The 18,794-nt window shown below is 45.5% G+C and overlaps 1 protein-coding gene across 1 annotated transcript in view; it reads left to right on the forward strand.

The window, feature by feature from the left end:
• Nucleotides 1-5,075: 5,075 nt before the first annotated feature.
• The window catches only part of TRH (thyrotropin releasing hormone), a 35,356-nt gene continuing 21,637 nt past the window's right edge, over nt 5,076-18,794 (forward strand). Inside the window, exon 1 of the mRNA XM_088450214.1 lies at nt 5,076-5,170. The gene's annotated coding sequence lies outside the window, so the exon portion shown is untranslated. The remainder of the gene's footprint in view (nt 5,171-18,794) is intronic.

Here is an 18,794-nt window from a genome sequence, read left to right on the forward strand (position 1 = left end):
CTCTTCATCATCACACACTTCTCACCTCCTATCCCCAAACTTCTCATCATCACTACACACTTCTCATCTAATTTCCTCAAACTTCTTTTCTTCATCATACACTTCTTATCTCGTTTCCGCAAACTTCTTCCCATCATCATACACTTCTCATCTCCTTTCCTCAAACTTCTCTTCATCGTCACACACTACTTCTCTCCTCAAACTTCTCCTCATCATCACACACTTCTCCTCTCCTGTAATTGGGAACTGAGGCAAACCTGCACTTGTCAGTGGCTGTGTCACCTGTGGGTGCCTGAGGGCACTGATGATAATGATGTCAGTTTCTAGTATAACTCACCACTTCTGATTGACCTGATTGAATCTGAGAGGTGGTTCCTTCATTAATCATGCCTATATGGCACGATATTGTGGATGTATTTTAGAATTAATTTGATGGTTTTTGCTACTTTCATTCATATAAAAGATGTATTGTGTTGTGTTGTAGAGGCAAATGTTAAAGTGTGTATCTGACGTACTCCTGACATAACAGGGTGGATAGGCTACTGGTGTAGGGCTGGTTGCATCCTGAGGTTCCTCTGACTCGGCAAATGGGCATAAATATGCTATTTTTACAAGCAATCGATGTGAAAGTGTTTTCAAATGCAAATCCCTCTAACTCAGGGCCTGATTCAGAGCCGGACGCTCTGACAGAGCGCTCACTCTGAATCAGGGCCGGCCCTCTGGTTTTTTAGAGCGGCCTCCTGGCCGCTCGCATAGCTGTGGGTGACCACCCACAGCTATAGGTAGCATCCAGGAAGATGGTCATGATGGTCAAGACCATCGCCACCATCGGGCTTGCGATGAGACCCTTGTGGTAGGGTCTCGTGGCCGCAAGCCCCAGAGTGCTTTCGGCTCTAACAGAGCCGAAAGCACTCCCACTGATATCACTTGTGATGTCAGTGGGGCCGGCCCCAGATGGTAGGCGTTCCCATGGGAATGCCTCCGTCTGGGCAGTCACGCCCCCGGCCCACCCAACAAAGGGGGCGTGCTGTCACTCAACATTGACAGCACGCCCCCTTTGGTACGAGACCCGGAGCAACGGATTCCCCGTCGCTATCCAGGTCTCGCGCATGCGCACTGGGCCATCATCGACTCGCTTGCGAGCGCATAGCGCTCGCGAGCGGGTCTGAATCAGGCGTGGGCCAAATAGTGTGCTTGTGGGCCAAATAGTATAAAAAAAAACATGATGTCGGGGGGCACTTTCTAACATATTTGGTGGTCATGCTCGATGATAGTCCAATACTGGAATGTGGTTACCTGTCTCCTATCAGATGTTCTTAAGGTACCACTGAATAAGTCGCCCTGGTCTTTTCTCATTGGCTGCCCAATGCTGATAAGCTCTCTTGATATATGTTGAATGCCTCCTTCTCATCAGGAACTCATGAATACAATTTGGCACCAGGAGAAAATATCTGCTTATTTACACAATGTCTCATGGTTTGGAGTGACTGGTTTATATATAATAACTCTACACCCCATGGAGCTCTTCCCTCTGGCTTTTCGAACCTCCTGCTTTTATGCTAGCAGGACTTCGTTTTGTCATTTTCGTTCTTGGGGACTTTTTTTTACCTTTCTTCCATTAGTTTATAATGTGAACCCAAATTAGGCCTATTCCTGCCCCACCCCTCTTTTCTCCTTCCTCCCCATTCACCATCTTCCTTTCTCTTCTCCTGTTCCCCCTTTTCTCTTACATTTTTATTTCTCGATTTGACGTGTTACTTGTGACGTTCCCGGCTGCGTACCTCAGTATTGGGCGATTTCCTCTTCCCCTATAGCCATTACAGTTTAGCGCTATACTAAAATCATTCATTTACATTTCTATGCATTTTTTTCTGTATTCTATTTTGTATAGTATTGATGTTTTACTTGCTCTCGCACTTGTCTTTGTACCTTCTTTTTCATATATTGTAAAACGTTAAATAAATACTTGCAAATAAAACAAAACAAAAAATATGATGTGACAATAGGATCTGTGGACATTTCAAAGAGACCACACAAAAGTCTCGGAGAGATTCATTTGGTGCCTCGGCCACTAAACGTAAAATGTGTCATTCATTTATTGTACGGCTTTGTTCTACTTAGGGCCGTATTCAATTAGAAGCGAAAAGCTGAGATCCGCAAAAAAGTATCGCCGATTGCGACTTTTCGCCTGTCGGAAACTCATCATCGTATTCAATTCCATCCGCTTTTCACATATGCGGAAAGTCAATGCAATGTAATAGGCAAAAAAGATTTACCTCTGAATAGCAGGAGAAAATAGGTGCAAAATTTTTATTTTGGGGTGCAAAGGTGGGGAAACCACTCAGAACCCTTGGAACAGCCCCCCAAAGGACAACTGCGTAAAAAAAAATCCAAGGAAAAACTTAAGAACACCCCCAAAAAGTACTAATTTGTGGGCGAAAAAGCACAAAGTGGGACAAGTTTGCAAACTAGCGAAATAAGGTTCTGGGGGTGCACTAAGAAGGGGCCAAGTGTTTTCGGGATTGCAGGTGCTTTTATGAGGGTGGAATTTCACTTTTATTAAAACTACACTTTAGAGACATTAAAAGATGCTAGCACCCATTTTCAGGTACCCCAGATGTGCCAGGACTACTTATTTTCTCCCAAAAATACTGCTTTATGCCATTCTTCACCACTTGTGCAAAGACGCTAATTAGAGGGAACTGTGCGAACTTAAATACCCCAAACAGTTTCATTAGGGCTAATCAGGCATTACTACATTGATCCCCAATGTTTCTGCATCTTTTTTTGGGGGGGTCAGGCTGATTTCCCCGGTTCTGACACCACTTTCCGCCTGTTCTGACTTCGGGTGTCACAGTTTTTGCGTCTTTTGGAATTGAATAGGGCGAATAGCGGGTACACGCACGATAAGTTTCCGTGGCTAAAATATGCGATGTAGGTGAAAAGTCCAGCATGCAAAACTTTATCACGGGTGCAAATCTAATTGAATACCGCCCTTAGTGACATAAGTGTGTGTAATCAACAGCAAAAGTACACTGCAGGCACCCAAACAATAAACACTTCTCACCCGTCGCACTCACCTGCTGTAATGCAGAGCTCATCGGCTCCAAACTTGCTTTAATGCCCCTTGAACAACACATAGACAATTACAGTAAGCTCTGCAGATCTTGAAGGGCCTCCTGAGTAATCTACCACTTTACAGTGAAACGCATGCTCCGCGCAATGTCAAATTGTTGACAAATATATGAATATTCATGTTCACGCTTTGAATTATGTGAGCTGGGGTGCCGTTCATTCATGGTTATGAAAGACACACCTAATGTCTAGTGTTAGGTTCATCCCAAGAGATAAACCTTTGCGTAAGCAATCTCTACTTAGCTATTGCATTTTTTGGCGTACAGCAGACTTTGTCAAGCTGTGCAGGAACTATAAGTACAAGCATGCCTTGTTGGATGCATTTTTGTGTCCGGCAGCTCAGGATTGATTTCTTAACTATATCAACCGGCATTCTCTGCAGCCAGAGAGAGACGTGTTATTAATGTTATCACCCTTTAGTCATAAAGTGTCAACATACTACCTAGCACTGTACATTGAGGGGATTGGGATGAAAACAGAAGACATACAATGATATAAAACAGAAGGTAAAGATGGCCTTGCCCAAATAAGCTTACAATCTAATGGGGCACATCCACTAGCAGACTGTGAAACGACTGCACGTGCTGATCTGAATGATCAGTCGTTCAGTGCAGGCACTCTCCCTCATCCCCAAACATGCCCAATCAGTCAATATCGGCAGATTGACCAGCATGTTCGGACGATGATAGATGTCAAAAGCGACCAGCGGGAGCGCGCATTGCTGGTCGTTTTTGACATTATGCTGCCCGATTAACAAGCGATTGAATGATAACGATGTCATTATCGTTCAATCGCTCTGTTTAATTCGGTAGTGGATATCTGCCTTTAGAGGTGTGGAATACAATTGATACATAGCGTTGTGTTGCCTTGGGCTGGGAGACTGCATTATAGTATCATTGTGTTGAGGGTCAAACAGTAATGAAAGGATACAGCTGATTAACAGATTAAGCAGACTGCAAAGATATAAGTGACAAGTATAGACAGCTAGGCAGATAGACAACATGACATTTGGGCAACTCAACACCCTATGCCAAAATCTACGGTCTAAAGGAATTATTTAGTAATACAATTCTTATGGTCTAAGGTTCCCACACACATGGCGATCTGCACACGATCAGCCGATGTGTACGATTTGTGTACGATTTCCCTTGAAACTCTCCCTGGCCGCTCTGCACACGATCTACACACGATTTGGTGTCCAATCTTCAAACGATCTCTCCTGCATCCAGACTTTCACAGTGCATTGCCTCCTAGATTGTCAGATCTGCCCTACTGCACGGCAGATCTGACGATGCGTTGTGCGACCAGCGGGACGTGCATCACATCGTGATCATGACTGGGGACTCACGATTTCCTCACGATATTGGCATATTTTACAAGATCTGTCGTCACGATTCGTTGAAATCGGCCAAATCGTGTAAAATATCGCTATCTGTGTGGGCATAAGGAGAGAGTTTCAAGTAACCCTTAAGGATCATAACCTAACTACAATCTCTAACGTATCTACAAATGTTCTACTCTGCGTTCCATTGGTTAATACTGTACTTGTGCCAAAGGGTGGAAACAATTGTCTTCTTAAAGTGATTATTTGTTTTTTTAATTTGAATCTCAATTTTGCAAAACAGTGAAACAGATATTGTTGTGGCTCCGTGTGCTGCCTATTATTATTACTATTACAGCTTATTTGTATGGCGCTACCACATTACACAGCGATTTCCACAGAATACTGAATCTGGCTATTTCATATCACTGGATAAAATGATTTTCACATCTGGAGCGGAAAAGGTTAATCTTATTTTAAGAGCTTCTCTTCTGACATCAAACCTATATGTTAAAAATAAGAAGACGTACCCCGAATTACATCACAGACATTTCCATAATTGGGCCAGGGGGGGTATAAATAGGGGAGGCTGGAGAAGGGAGCAGTACAGAGAGAGAAGTCACATATTGCTGACAGGCTACCCGACAGAGGAGGTGATCTGACAGAGAGCCAGGCACCAGAGAGGAGCAGGGGCACACAGCTGACTATACACAGGTAACTTCTATCTCTCCTCTTATGTCTCATCCAAACTTTCCTCGGATCTGTAACTATTTCCTCTCCAAGCTCAGAATTGTGATCTGGAAGAGAAGACTGGGGAAGGGGCTTCCAATGCAAAGGACAGGGACTCTGCTAGTAAGATGACAAAGTTACACAGATGCAAAGCAAATGGTGATATGTACCATAAGCTTATTTTGTATTTTGTATCGTAAGGGCAAATGTAAAGCACTTTGAGTCCTTTAGGAGAAAAGCGCTATATAAATAAAAGTATTATTATTATTATTATTATGTAGCACTGAGGATAGCAGAGTGGCACCTGTAGATAATGCAAGCCCCTATAGATCCTAACATGTAGAATACACATATATTATTAATGCAGATGTATAGAGATAGACAGACAGACAGATAGATAGATAGATAGATAGATAGATAGATAGATAGATAGATAGATAGATAGATAGATAGATATGAGATATATAGATAGATATGAGATAGATAGATAGATAGATAGATAGATATGAGATAGATAGATAGATATGAGATAGATAGATAGATAGATAGATAGATAGATATGAGATAGATAGATAGTTATGAGATAGATAGATACATATTAGATAGATAGATAGATAGATAGATAGATAGATAGATAGATAGATAGATAGATAGATAGATAGATAGATATGAGACTTTGGTGCAGTTGGTCAGTTTAACATATATTGCAAAATGTGGAACTAACATTATCTGTTTATATAGTATAAAGAATGTAGCTTGGAGTGTTCATGGTGTATGTGGTGTGCAGCTATTCTGAGATTTTAGATGAGAGATAGAGAGATAGATAGACATAAATATTAGATAGAGAGAGAGAGAGAGAGAGAGAGATATTAGATAGATAGATATTAGAGAGATAGATATGAGATAGAGATAGATAGATAGATAGATAGATAGATAGATAGATAGATAGATAGAAATGATAGATAGATAGATAGATAGATAGATAGATAGATAGATAGATAGATAGATAGATAGATAGATAGATAGATAGATAGATAGATATGATAGATAGATAGATAGATAGATAGATAGATAGATAGAGATATGAGATAGATAGATAGATAGATAGATAGATAGATAGATAGATAGATAGATAGATAGATAGATAGATAGATAGACAGACATAAATATTAGATAGATAGATAGATAGATAGATAGATAGATAGATAGATAGATAGATAGATAGATAGATAGAGAGAGAGAGAGAGAGATATTAGATAGATAGTAGATAGATATTAGAGAGATAGATATCAGATAGAGATAGATAGATAGATAGATAGATAGATAGATAGATAGATAGATAGATAGATAGATAGATAGATAGAGATATGAGATAGATAGACAGACATAAATATTAGATAGATAGATAGATAGATAGATAGATAGATAGATAGATAGATAGATAGATAGATATGAGATAGACATAAATATTAGATAGATAGATAGATAGATAGATAGATAGATAGATAGATAGATAGATAGATAGATATGAGATAGACATAAATATTAGATAGATAGATAGATAGATAGATAGATAGATAGATAGATAGATAGATAGATAGATAGATATGAGAAAGACATAAATATTAGATAGATAGATAGATAGATAGATAGATAGATAGATAGATAGATAGATAGATAGATAGATAGAATTATATTCGATAGACAGACAGATAAATAGATAGATAAATAGATAGGCAAATTATAGATATACATAAATAATAGATATGAGATAGATAGGTAGATAGATAGATAGATAGATAGATAGATAGATATATAGATAGATAATAGACTTAAATATAAAACAGAAATATATAAAACAGGCATAAATATTAGAAAGATAGATAGATAGATAGATAGATAGATAGATAGATAGATAGATAGATAGATAGATAGATAGAATTATATTCGATAGACAGACAGATAAATAGATAGATAAATAGATAGGCAAATTATAGATATACATAAATAATAGATATGAGATAGATAGGTAGGTAGATAGATAGATAGATAGATAGATAGATATATAGATAGATAATAGACTTAAATATAAAACAGAAAAATATAAAACAGGCATAAATATTAGAAAGATAGATAGATAGATAGATAGATAGATAGATAGATAGATAGATAGATAGATAGATAGATAGATAGATAATAGACATATACTAGATATACTCAAGAAAGACAGATATAAATATATATATATAATATATATAATAAAAAGCCTGGGGAATAGAAAGGGACTCTGTAAGCAATTACTGAGCGTATCAGATTTGCATTCGCCTTGATCCGTCAGACAGGGATAGTGTAATGAATGGCTGTGTAATAAACTCATGCATCTAATAGAACGGAATATAACGTCATGTTGGTGTTGTTAGATTACACTGCAGAGGTTCATAAGATGGAAACTGCCCTATTAATACAACAGGATCCAGGTAATTATTATACACTGTATTAGTATCAGTGTAACTAGAGGGCTGAGGGGTGCCTGCTATAGTCCTGGTATTTTATCACTGTGCTTGGATGTAAATCTGTCTGTCCATGGAGTTATCATCAACTGATAAGTTTATGATCACCTTCTGTATGACTCTAGCTCTACACTGTACCCAGCTACATAACAGCCCTAAGCTATAACACATCACACTGAGAGCAGGAGATTCAGGCGACGGCACACTACAGATCCTGGTTCTGTAACTCATTGTAGTAATGTGTGACTCCAGCTGTTGCAGAATGAAATATACTATAACATTTGTATGGAAGAAGAGACAGACTAGCCAATTCCAATGCAGCATCAATGTATTAGTATAATTCTGCACTTGTCCTCTTTAAGGCTTATCTAGACGGCAACGTGCATAGGATATGTATTATTATTTCATATCTGGACCACAGTTCGGTCTTGTTCCCCCTACAGAGTCCCTCTTTCTCTTACCTGTGTCTCTCGCTTGGTTGTGGTACTACCAGTCACAGCATGCCCTGCCCAAGTTTTGAGATGTGTACTTCCCATAATAGCAGAACAGCCGTTAGCTGCAAAATGTAACTGGGGTGGGTGTCACTAGTCAATTGGGGTGAAAACTTTAGGGCAATGAAAAATACAGATTTGAGGGATAAAATAAAAAGGAATAATTCATGGATATGACATGTATTATTTCCAGGAAATCACACCGATATTGCTTGTATCGACGTACTGATAACTGCAGTGCAATAGCTGACATTAGCCCGATCACTCTTCAGATGCCTGTGCACTGTACTCATCCACACTTCATTGTTGTCTATACACACTAGCCAGTGGTTCTCAAACTTGGTCCTCAGGACCCCACGCAGGTCACATTTTCCAGGTCACCCAGCAGGTGCACAGGTGTATTTAATACTCACTGACACATCTTAAAAGATCCACAGATGAAGCTAATTATCTCACTAGTGATTCTGTGAGGAGATCTGGAAAACATGCACTGTTTGGGGTCCTGAGGACCGAGTTTGAGAACCTGTGCACTAGATGATGTGCACACATTGCGATGGTCGTTACGATTTCCCTTCATCCCCAGAACAAACTATATAGTGCGTACACCCGCGTACACCCTACGCAGTCCTCCAAACTACGGAACGATATGTCATGTTGGAGATTGTATACAATTAATCTTTTCTCCTGTATACACTAAATATTGGATCAATATATCTTGAGGTCATCCGGTTGTGCGTATACACTTCACAGTTTCATCAAAATCGTTAAAGATAACTTCTCAGCTGCCGAGCTGCATAGCAGATGAGAATATGCGAGGAACGATGCTGGGGGCGGGGAAAAGTGCTTACACACTAGACGATACGGACGATATGTTGTTCCAATTCGGTTCAAAGCGACAAATAGTATAATCAGGGGCGTAGTAAGACCTATGGGGGCTCCATAGCAAAATTTCCACAGGGTCCCCCTGTGCAAATTATTTTGCAGTTTATCCATTTTGATTTTAAATGATCTAATATTTGCACTATTTGCCTACTTAGTTGACATGCAGGATTAAATTAATGGTGATTATTATTTAGTAAGTATTATAAACAAAAATATATATTTTCTAAAAAAAAAATGATATAGTCTCCCTAATCCTATATATGTATATAATGTGGATACAAAAAGGCTATGATTCAATAATAAATCAGTCAGTGAGGATAGACGGAGCCGGAGGCGCCTGGTGCCCTGCAGTAGGACTCTGGTGGGAAAATCCGGGGCTCAGGAGCAGGGCCGGATTAAGGACTGTGGGGACCCCTGGGCAACAAACGTGTGGGGGCCCCATCGATAAAAGTTGTGTATGTATATATAAATATATATACATATATACATAACTTTTACATACATACACACATGCATATATAATATATACACATATGTGTATATATGTGCGTATATATATTTTTAACATATATATATATATATATGTGTAAAAATATATATTTTATATAAATATATATATATATACATACACACAAACATACATCTGGCTGCCTGACTGATGTGTGTATTTGTCTATATACAATATTTATTTATTATTTATTTATTACCAGTTATTTATATAGCGCACTCACATTCCGGAGCACTTTACAGAGAGAATATTTGACCATTCACATCAGTCCCTGCCCCAGTGGAGCTTACAATCTATGGGTATCATTCAGACCCGCTCGCGAGCGCTGCACTGACATCACTCTGATAGAGCCAAAATCACTCCAGGGCTTGCGGCCACGAGACCCTACCGCAAGGGTCTCGTCGCTAGACCTATGGTCGCGATGGTCTTGACCATCGCGACTATCATCATGGACACTCGCATAAGCTGTGGGTGGTCACCCACAGCTATGCGAGCGGCCAGGAGGCCGCACCATTTTCAGCTAGGCCGGCCCTGATTCAGAGCGAGCGCTCTGGTCAGAGCGTCCAGCTCTGAATCAGGCCCTATGTTCCCTACCACATGCACACACTCACAAATGTACACACTAGGGTTAATTTTGTTGGGAGCCAATTAACCTACCAGTATATTTTTGGAATGTTGGAGGAAACCGGAGCACCCGGAGGAAACCCACGCAAGCACAGGGAGAATATACAAACTCCACACAGTTATGGACCATGGTGGGAATTGCCTTATTGCTGTGAGGCAGTAATGCTAACCATTACACCTTCTGTGTATATATATATATATATATATATATATATGTATATATATATGACACATATTATATATATATAGACACACATACAGTACATATATATACACACACACATAGACATAGACTCAGAAACACAGATACACATACAGTATATACATTAGTGCTGCTTACTTTAGTTGCAGCAGGTCAGCAGCAGAATAAGGGACGGTGCCAAATGCAGGGGACGTGGCTTAATCGCAGGCCACGGCTCGGTTAATATAAAAAAAAAAATCCTGCTGATGGTGCCCGGGACAGAGTGGGGGAGGGGGGCCCTATGTTTGGGGGCCCCGGGACGACCGCTCCTGTCGCCCTCCCTATAATCTGGCCCTGCTCAGGAGATGGCAGTGTATAACTCTGTGCAGGGAGAGGGTGGCCTGGGCCCCGTAGCTGCCCCATTCTCTGCACCTACAGTAGCCACGTCCTTGCCTGTGAGTGGCAGCTGGTCTGCCAAAGATTGGAAGAGTATGTACGGTGACACAATACTTTCAGTAGATAGTTTCAGCAGATGCAAATCTGAGATCTGCTGCAAATATATTGGGTGTTGAATCCAGTGGCGGCTCCAGAGGTGCGGTTGCAGCGCAATCCAAATTTCATATAGGGGAACCACACCAACTGCCAGTGACTCCTGGCCGGCGATGTCTGGCAGTTGGAAGGATAGTTGGTGGGGCTCCCCTATTTGAATTTTGGACTGCGCTACAGCTCCACCTCTGGAGCCTCCACTGGTTGAATCTATGTCCAGGGCTCCGGTAGGATTGTGTCAATAGTCTGGTCTGGAGCTGGATCACCAGGGGATTTGGACAAGTGTGCACCCATCTTTTTTTTCCTTTTCTTTTTTTTTTAATGAAAATGTATTGAATTTTCAATAAAGCGTAATATAAATATACTTGGACATAACATAGTATAAACAAAGTATTTAAGTGACAAATAAATGGTGAATGGATTATAGTGAAGATTAGTCAAAATATATCACAAAACATATTATGACATGGGAATAATTGACTGAAAGGTACAAAAATAGGTATAATAGACCAAAGACCCACATGTTTACCCATTCACAAGTGTGTGCACATCTTAAGTCACGCTTTATGCTTTGTTTCTAAATTAAAAACTGCAGATAAAATGGAGGGAGGTGTCTGAAGGGGTAAGGGTGACAGGTCATAACTTGTTATATAGTCCTTACCTGAAGATGTTATTCAGATTCTGTTTCTGAAGATGTTGCTGTTCAGGACCTTATTAGAAGTTGTAATCCAAAGTCCTTATCAGTAGTCGCTATCCAAAGTCGCTTAAATAAAGCAGGGACTACTCAGAGAATATCAATGTAGGACACAATGTCACCACAAAATGGCTGCCAGTAGCTGGGCATCCTTTATATAGGGCTGTGACCTGCACTGTGACATCACAATGCATACAGGCAGCACCTAGAGATGGCTGTAGCCACAAAATGGCTGCCAGTAGCTGGGGATCCTTTATATAGGGCTGTGACCTGCACTGTGACATCACAATGCATACAGGCAGCACCTAGAGATGGCTGTAGCCACAAAATGGCTGCCAGTAGCTGAGGATCCTTTATATAGGGCTGTGGCCTGCACTGTGATATCACAATGCATACAATGCATACAGGCAGCAGCTAGAGATGGCATAATATAATATACTATATAGAATATTACACACAGCAGAGTGCCAAACTCATAATGTACCTCATAAAACTGCCGCAACTTCATAATGCGCCACACAGCTGTGCCACAAGTGATCACAGGCCATGATTTCATCTCTGTATAGCATGTGCAAGTGATCACAGGCCACGCTTTCATTTCTGTATAGCATGTGCAAGTGATCACAGGCCACGCTCTCATCTCTGTATAGCATGTGCAAGTGATCACAGGCCACGCTTACATCTCTATTTCTCTGCCAAGAAGGGAAAAGAAATCGTCAAACGAGTTTGAATGGTGCTGTATGAATGATATGTAAATATATTGTCAACTGAGAATGCCGACAAGGAAAGCATTATGTGTGCCAGCCAGGGCCGGTGCAAGATTTCCGGGCATCCAAGGCAACATTTCACCAACCGCCCTTGCTCCCTACAATTCATAATATGCCATGCATCAGTCTCCTCAGTTAAATAACATGCCGCACAGCAGTGTCCCAAATTCATAATATACTATAAAGAATATTACACACAGCAGAGCGCCAAACTCATAATGTACCTCATAAAACTGCCGCAAATTCATAATGCGCCACACAGCTGTGCCACAAATTCATTATTTCTACTTCAGGGTCCATAGGGTATCCACAGGATACCTTGGGGTATAGGTGTGACGTCAGTCGCAGGGCACCAAAGAGTTAAGCTTTCAGCCTCCCAGGATGCACTAGGTCCCCCTCCTATACCCCGCCCCCGGGCCAAGGCACCTCAGTTTAGTTTGGTGCCCGGCCGGCGTCGGGTGCACCTGTCGGAGTGGGGTCTAGAAGAGCCCCTGAAGCTTTCTTCAGTGCAGCTGTGGCTGCACATCTGGATGTACAGCATGGACAGTCAGTCCTGACGTCCATGCTGTCTTCCCTACACCCCCGCCGGTACCAGAACGCCGGTACCGATCCGGGGATGCTGGTGAGCATCTGGGGTCACAGCTAGCGGTGACCCCAGATGTTCCGGACCATGGCCGGATCCAAGGGGGACAAAGGTAAGCAGCGGGGTCCCGCGGTGGGTCCCCGCTGGTCACATGGTCCTGAGTCCCCAGGCAGGGGGCTCCCTGGGGACTGGCTGCAGCGTGGAGCCAGGTACTGAACCTGCGCTTTCCACTACCCCCTGGGACAGCGGACCGCAGCAGAGCGGTAGCGCTGCGGCGTCCCAGGGGTTAAATGCATGCCAGGGGAGCGCGCCTTCCCTGTCTCACAGCCGGCACCTCCCCCGCTGCACACAGCCCTCTCTGCACTGTGCTGACTGGTCCTGTGTCAGCGCTCCTCCCCCAGGCCAGCTTCTCTCTGCTCCTCGGCGGCCATCTTCTCTGCAACGCATGGTGAACGCTGCTGGAAGTCTGGAAGGAAGCATCGTGGTCTGGGTCCCCCCGCATACCTCTCCTCCGCTGTGGCTCAGGTCTGTGTATGCAGCGCTGTGTCCTACCAGGCCCTGTGTCTGTGTAGTTGAGTGATCAGCGCTGTTAGTGCAGGAATTGTTATTTCTCTGCATTGTATGTGACTGTGCTAGCGCTGCCTGTAACTTTTCTTCTCTAAACTGTCAGCTTTATTACTGTCCCTGTTCTTTCTGCTAAAACCCTTGCGGTGCGGTGCTGCAGGGTGGTCTCTCGCCTATTTAATACTTAATTGGTGAGAGAGGTCACATACGTGGTGCCATCATGTCTGAAAGTGATTTTCCCCTCTGGCTACAGTGTACCACGTGCAAAGTACCGTTAGCGGAGGGGGAGGGTAGCGCGGAGGGCCTTTGCCGGCAGTGTTTGTCCATGGCGCGGCCTATTACGGTTACAGCACCGGTACAGGAGCCGCCCTGGGCTTGTTTCGCTCAGGCGTTAACAGCTTTAGTGGGCCAGTTAGCTCCGCAGCTCGCGTTTACTCCGATGGGTTTGTCCCAGCAGTCTGTGGTGTCGTCACCCATGCAGGGGTTCCCACGACAATTGGTGGTACCCCACAGTCTCCCTATTTCCCCGCTCCCGGGTTCTCAGGAGCCAGCGTGGGTTAACTCCCTGACGAGTTCTGTACAGCACTTGTCGGATGTGTTGCAAGGGGAGTCTGTGATGCGGCCTCATAAAAGGCCGGTGGCGTCTCTGTCCGCTCCTTATGAGGATGACGAAGGGACGTCTGATGATGGGGAGATTCTGGATCCTTACGATCAGGAACCTCTCCATACTAAGGACGCTGATGCTAAGTCCAAAGTATATATTCCTGGACTTATTCGGGCGGTCCGCACAGCCTTGGTGATTGAGGACGAAGTTCCCCCAGCGGCTAAATCTAAGTATGCCTTTTTCAAAGATGTGAAGGGCGATGCCACAGTCTTTCCTCTTTCGGGTCAGTTGGTGGACCATTTAGAGGAGGCGTGGAAACAACCTGGCAAAAGATACCAGCCGCAGAGACGCCTGGCGGTGGCTTATCCGTTCGCGGATAATTATTTTGCTAAGTGGGAATCCCCTCCACAGGTGGATTCTCACGTGACCCGTCTTGTCCGTAGTGCCACATTGCCGATGCCATCCATGTCCTCCCTTAAGGATGCTATGGACCGCAAGGTAGAAATCTGCCTGAAGTCCGCTTATTCCCTTGCAGGGGGGGCAGCACGGCCGGCTATGGCCATTTGCTGGGTTGCCAGAGCGATGGAGCGCTAGGCGGATTCATTAGAGGCTTCTTTTGAATCCGACTGTCCGGCCGAACAGGCGGAGTTGATTGGCAATCTCCGTGATTCGGCCACCTACATCAACGAGGCGGCTCTAGACATTAGTACTCGGGTGTCTATAATTTCTTCAGCAGCGGTAGCTGCTCGTCGCACCTTGTGGCTGCGATCCTGGAAGGCGGACGCAGATTCCAAGAAAGGTCTGGAAGCGTTACCGTTTACCGGAGAAGTTCTCTTCGGTCCGGATCTGGATAAGATTGTGGCCACGCTGGCGGCAGCCAAATCTGCTTGTCTCCCGTCGGCCGCTGCTCCTTCTGGTTCTGGACCATCGTCCTTTCGGTCATCTAGGGCCCAGGGCAGGCCCAAACCACAGTCGTTTCCTCGACAGGCTGGCCCTAAGAAATCGGTCAAGCCCCGGAAACAGGCATGGAGTACCAGACGTCCGGCCCCCAAGCCAGATGACAAGCCTGCGGCCTGACGGTCCGGGTCTCCCCTTGGGGGATCCCAGGGTGGGAGGCCGCCTGCTGCAGTTCTCCCGGTGTTGGTCGTTCACTACGACAGACACTTGGGTTCTGGAGGTGGTCTCCCACGGGTACGCCCTCTCCTTCCGGCACAGACCCCCGGCTCGATTCTTCACCACGGGTCTACCATCAGACCGGAACAAGGCTACGGAGCTGCGGAAGGTATTGCACACTATGCTCCAGGCTGGAGTTATAGTGCCTGTTCCATTCTCCCAGAGGGGCCAGGGTTTCTATTCAAATCTATTTTTGGTACAGAAACCCAATGGGTCATATCGTCCGATTCTCAACCTCAAAGCACTCAACAAGTCTTTGCAGGTCCCGAAGTTTCGGATGGAGACCCTACGGTCCATCATTCTGGCGCTGGAACCTGGGGACTACATGGTGTCATTGGACATACAGGACGCTTACCTGCATGTCCCTATTCTTTTGCGCCATCAAGAGTTCCTTCGGTTTGCAATCCGCAGCGACCACTTCCAGTTTCGGGCGTTACCTTTTGGCCTGGCGACAGCACCACGTGTTTTCACCAAGGTGATGGCGGTCATGGCGGCTTCTCTGCGGCTACAAGGAGTCCGCATGTTGCCGTACTTGGACGACCTGTTATTGGTGGCAGGATCTCCAGAGCTCCTGTTACACCACTTGGACCTGACCATTGCACTGCTGCAACGGCATGGCTGGCTAATCAACTGGCAGAAGTCCACTCTAATCCCGTCTCGGAGGATTCTGCATCTTGGAGCCTTATTGGACTCGGGACAGCAAAGGATCTTCGTGACGGAGGACAAGATCTCTGCTTTACAGTCAAGGGTGCGCAGTTGTCTGCACAGCCGCCGGGTGTCCTTACACTCGGCGATGAGGTTACTGGGCTCCATGGTGTCGGTGTTCGACATGGGGGAATACGCCCAGTTTCACTCCAGACCTCTGCAGCACCTGATCCTGTCCAAGTGGAATGGGCTGCCTCAGTCTCTGAAGTCCCAGACGATTGTGCTCACCCAGGAGGTTCGCCTGTCCCTTGCGTGGTGGTTACAGACGACCCACCTCAACAAGGGACGTCCGTTCTGGTTTCCAAATTGGGTCCTGTTGACAACGGACGCCAGTCTTCGGGGCTGGGGAGCAGTTTCGGGTCCACACTTGTTCCAGGGCAGGTGGTCGCCGACAGAAGCGGAGCTTCCAATAAATATCTTGGAACTCCGTGCGGTCTTCAATGCTCTCCAGCAGGCACAGCGGTTTCTCCAGGGTCGCCTGGTGCAGGTCCAGTCGGACAACGCTACCACCGTGGCCTACATAAACAGGCAAGGAGGAACTCGCAGTCGGGCGGCTCTCGTAGAGGTCTCTCGGATCCTGGTTTGGGCGGAGCGCAATCTTCCGGCCATATCAGCGGTCTTCATCTCGGGAGTGCTAAATTGGGAGGCGGACTTTCTAAGTCGCCAGGACGTTCATCCGGGGGAATGGTCCCTGCACCCGGACGTTTTTCAACTACTGGTGGACAGGTGGGGTCTTCCAGAAATCGACCTCATGGCGTCCCGGCACAACAACAAGTTGCCGGTGTATGGGTCTTGCACAAGAGACGAAGGGGCGTCTCTGATGGATGCTCTGTCCGTCCGGTGGACGTTCCGGTTCGCATACCTGTTCCCTCCGGTCTCCCTTCTTCCACGAGTAATCCGGAAATTCAAACAGGAAGGAGGGATGCTCCTGTTGATAGCTCCCGCGTGGCCCAGAAGGCACTGGTTCTCAGACCTTCAGGGTCTGTCCGTGGACAGTCCTCTGCGGTTGCCGCTACGACCGGACCTTCTGTCTCAGGGTCCTTGCCTTCACCCGGACCTGACTCGGCTGTCTTTGACGGCGTGGCTGTTGAGACGGCCATGCTGAGGTCCCGGGGGTTTTCCAGCTCTGTGGTGCGTACCATGTTACGAGCTCGGAAACCGTCTTCCGCGAGGATATACCATCGCGTGTGGCATACGTTCTTCCAGTGGTGTCGACCGAGAGGTTATGCACCGCGGGAGTTTCGTCTGTCTCGGATTCTCGCCTTCCCTCAAGCGGGACTAGATCATGGGCTTCGCCTTGCTTCTTTGAAGGTACAGGTTTCGGCCCTATCTGTCTGGTTTCACCGTAGGATTGCTACAATCCCGGATGTGCGCACCTTTATGCAGGGTGTTCTCCGCATTCAGCCGCCCTTTGTTCCACCTGTGGCGCCTTGGGATTTGGCTGTGGTCCTGAGGGCTCTCCAAGGACCGCCGTTTGAACCACTGGGCTCAGTGGATCTTAAATGGCTAACAGCTAAGACTGTTTTCCTTCTGGCCATTGCTTCGGCCAGACGTGTTTCTGAGTTAGGGGCTCTTTCTTGTAGACCCCCTTTCTTGGTTTTTCATGGGAACAGGGCAGTGCTCCGCACTCGGCCCGAGTTTCTTCCCAAAGTTGTTTCCCAGTTTCATGTTAACGAGGAAATAGTTGTTCCGGCCTTTAACTCACTGGGTCTTTCCGTGGGTGAGGCCTCTTTGGATGTTGTGCGGGCCTTAAGGACTTATGTTGACCGCACTTCTTCGTTTAGGAAGTCGGACGCTTTGTTTGTCCTCTATGGCTTCCGTAAAAAGGGTTGGCCTGCTTCAAAGCAAACTTTGGCAGCCTGGATCCGTATGGCTATTTCTGAAGCTTATCTTCATGAAGACCTCCTTCTCTGAAGGCTCATTCCACTAGGTCTGTGGGTCCTTCGTGGGCAGCTCGACGTGGTGCCTCGGCAGTTCAGATCTGCAAGGCTGCTACGTGGTCCTCTGTCCATACCTTCGTGAGGTATTACAGGTTTGACACCTTCGCCTCTCAGGATGCTTCCTTCGGGCGGCGGATTCTCCTTTCTGCACAGGAGCGTCCCCACCCTTAAAGGATACTGCTTTGGGACATCCCCAAGGTATCCTGTGGATACCCTATGGACCCTGAAGTAGAAAATATGAGATATGGTTAGAACTTACCCTTGTTATCTCTATTTCTACGAAGTCCATAGGGTTCCACAGGACTCCCGCCCTGTCGCACCTGTGCTGCAGATGGGCTTTGCTCTGGTCACCGGTTTTCCGTCTCCCTCTGGTGAGAATGTGATTCTTGTATGTGTCCAGATCTTTGTTCTCTCTCTTCCTTCTCCTCCTCCGGCCTATGGCTTGGTAACTAACCTGAGGTGCCTTGGCCCGGGGGCGGGGTATAGGAGGGGGACCTAGTGCATCCTGGGAGGCTGAAAGCTTAACTCTTTGGTGCCCTGCGACTGACGTCACACCTATACCCCAAGGTATCCTGTGGAACCCTATGGACTTCGTAGAAATAGAGATAACAAGGGTAAGTTCTTACCATATCTCATATTATGCCACTCAGCCATGAATTAAGCCATTCATTTATTTTTTAGTGGACTCAGCGGCGCCCTCCAGTGGCCGGCGCCATTAGGCGCCTGCCTAAGGTTGCCTAATGGTAGCACCGGCCCTGGTGCCAGCACTACAACCGTAACCATGGTGATTATCCATCACGTTTACAATCCAGCTGCCGGCGTCCGTGAAATGCTTTC

This window comes from Taudactylus pleione, unplaced genomic scaffold (genome assembly GCF_031769625.1).
Source record: "Taudactylus pleione unplaced genomic scaffold, aTauple2 ptg000512l, whole genome shotgun sequence".
NCBI classification, from domain to species: Eukaryota; Metazoa; Chordata; class Amphibia; order Anura; family Myobatrachidae; genus Taudactylus; species Taudactylus pleione.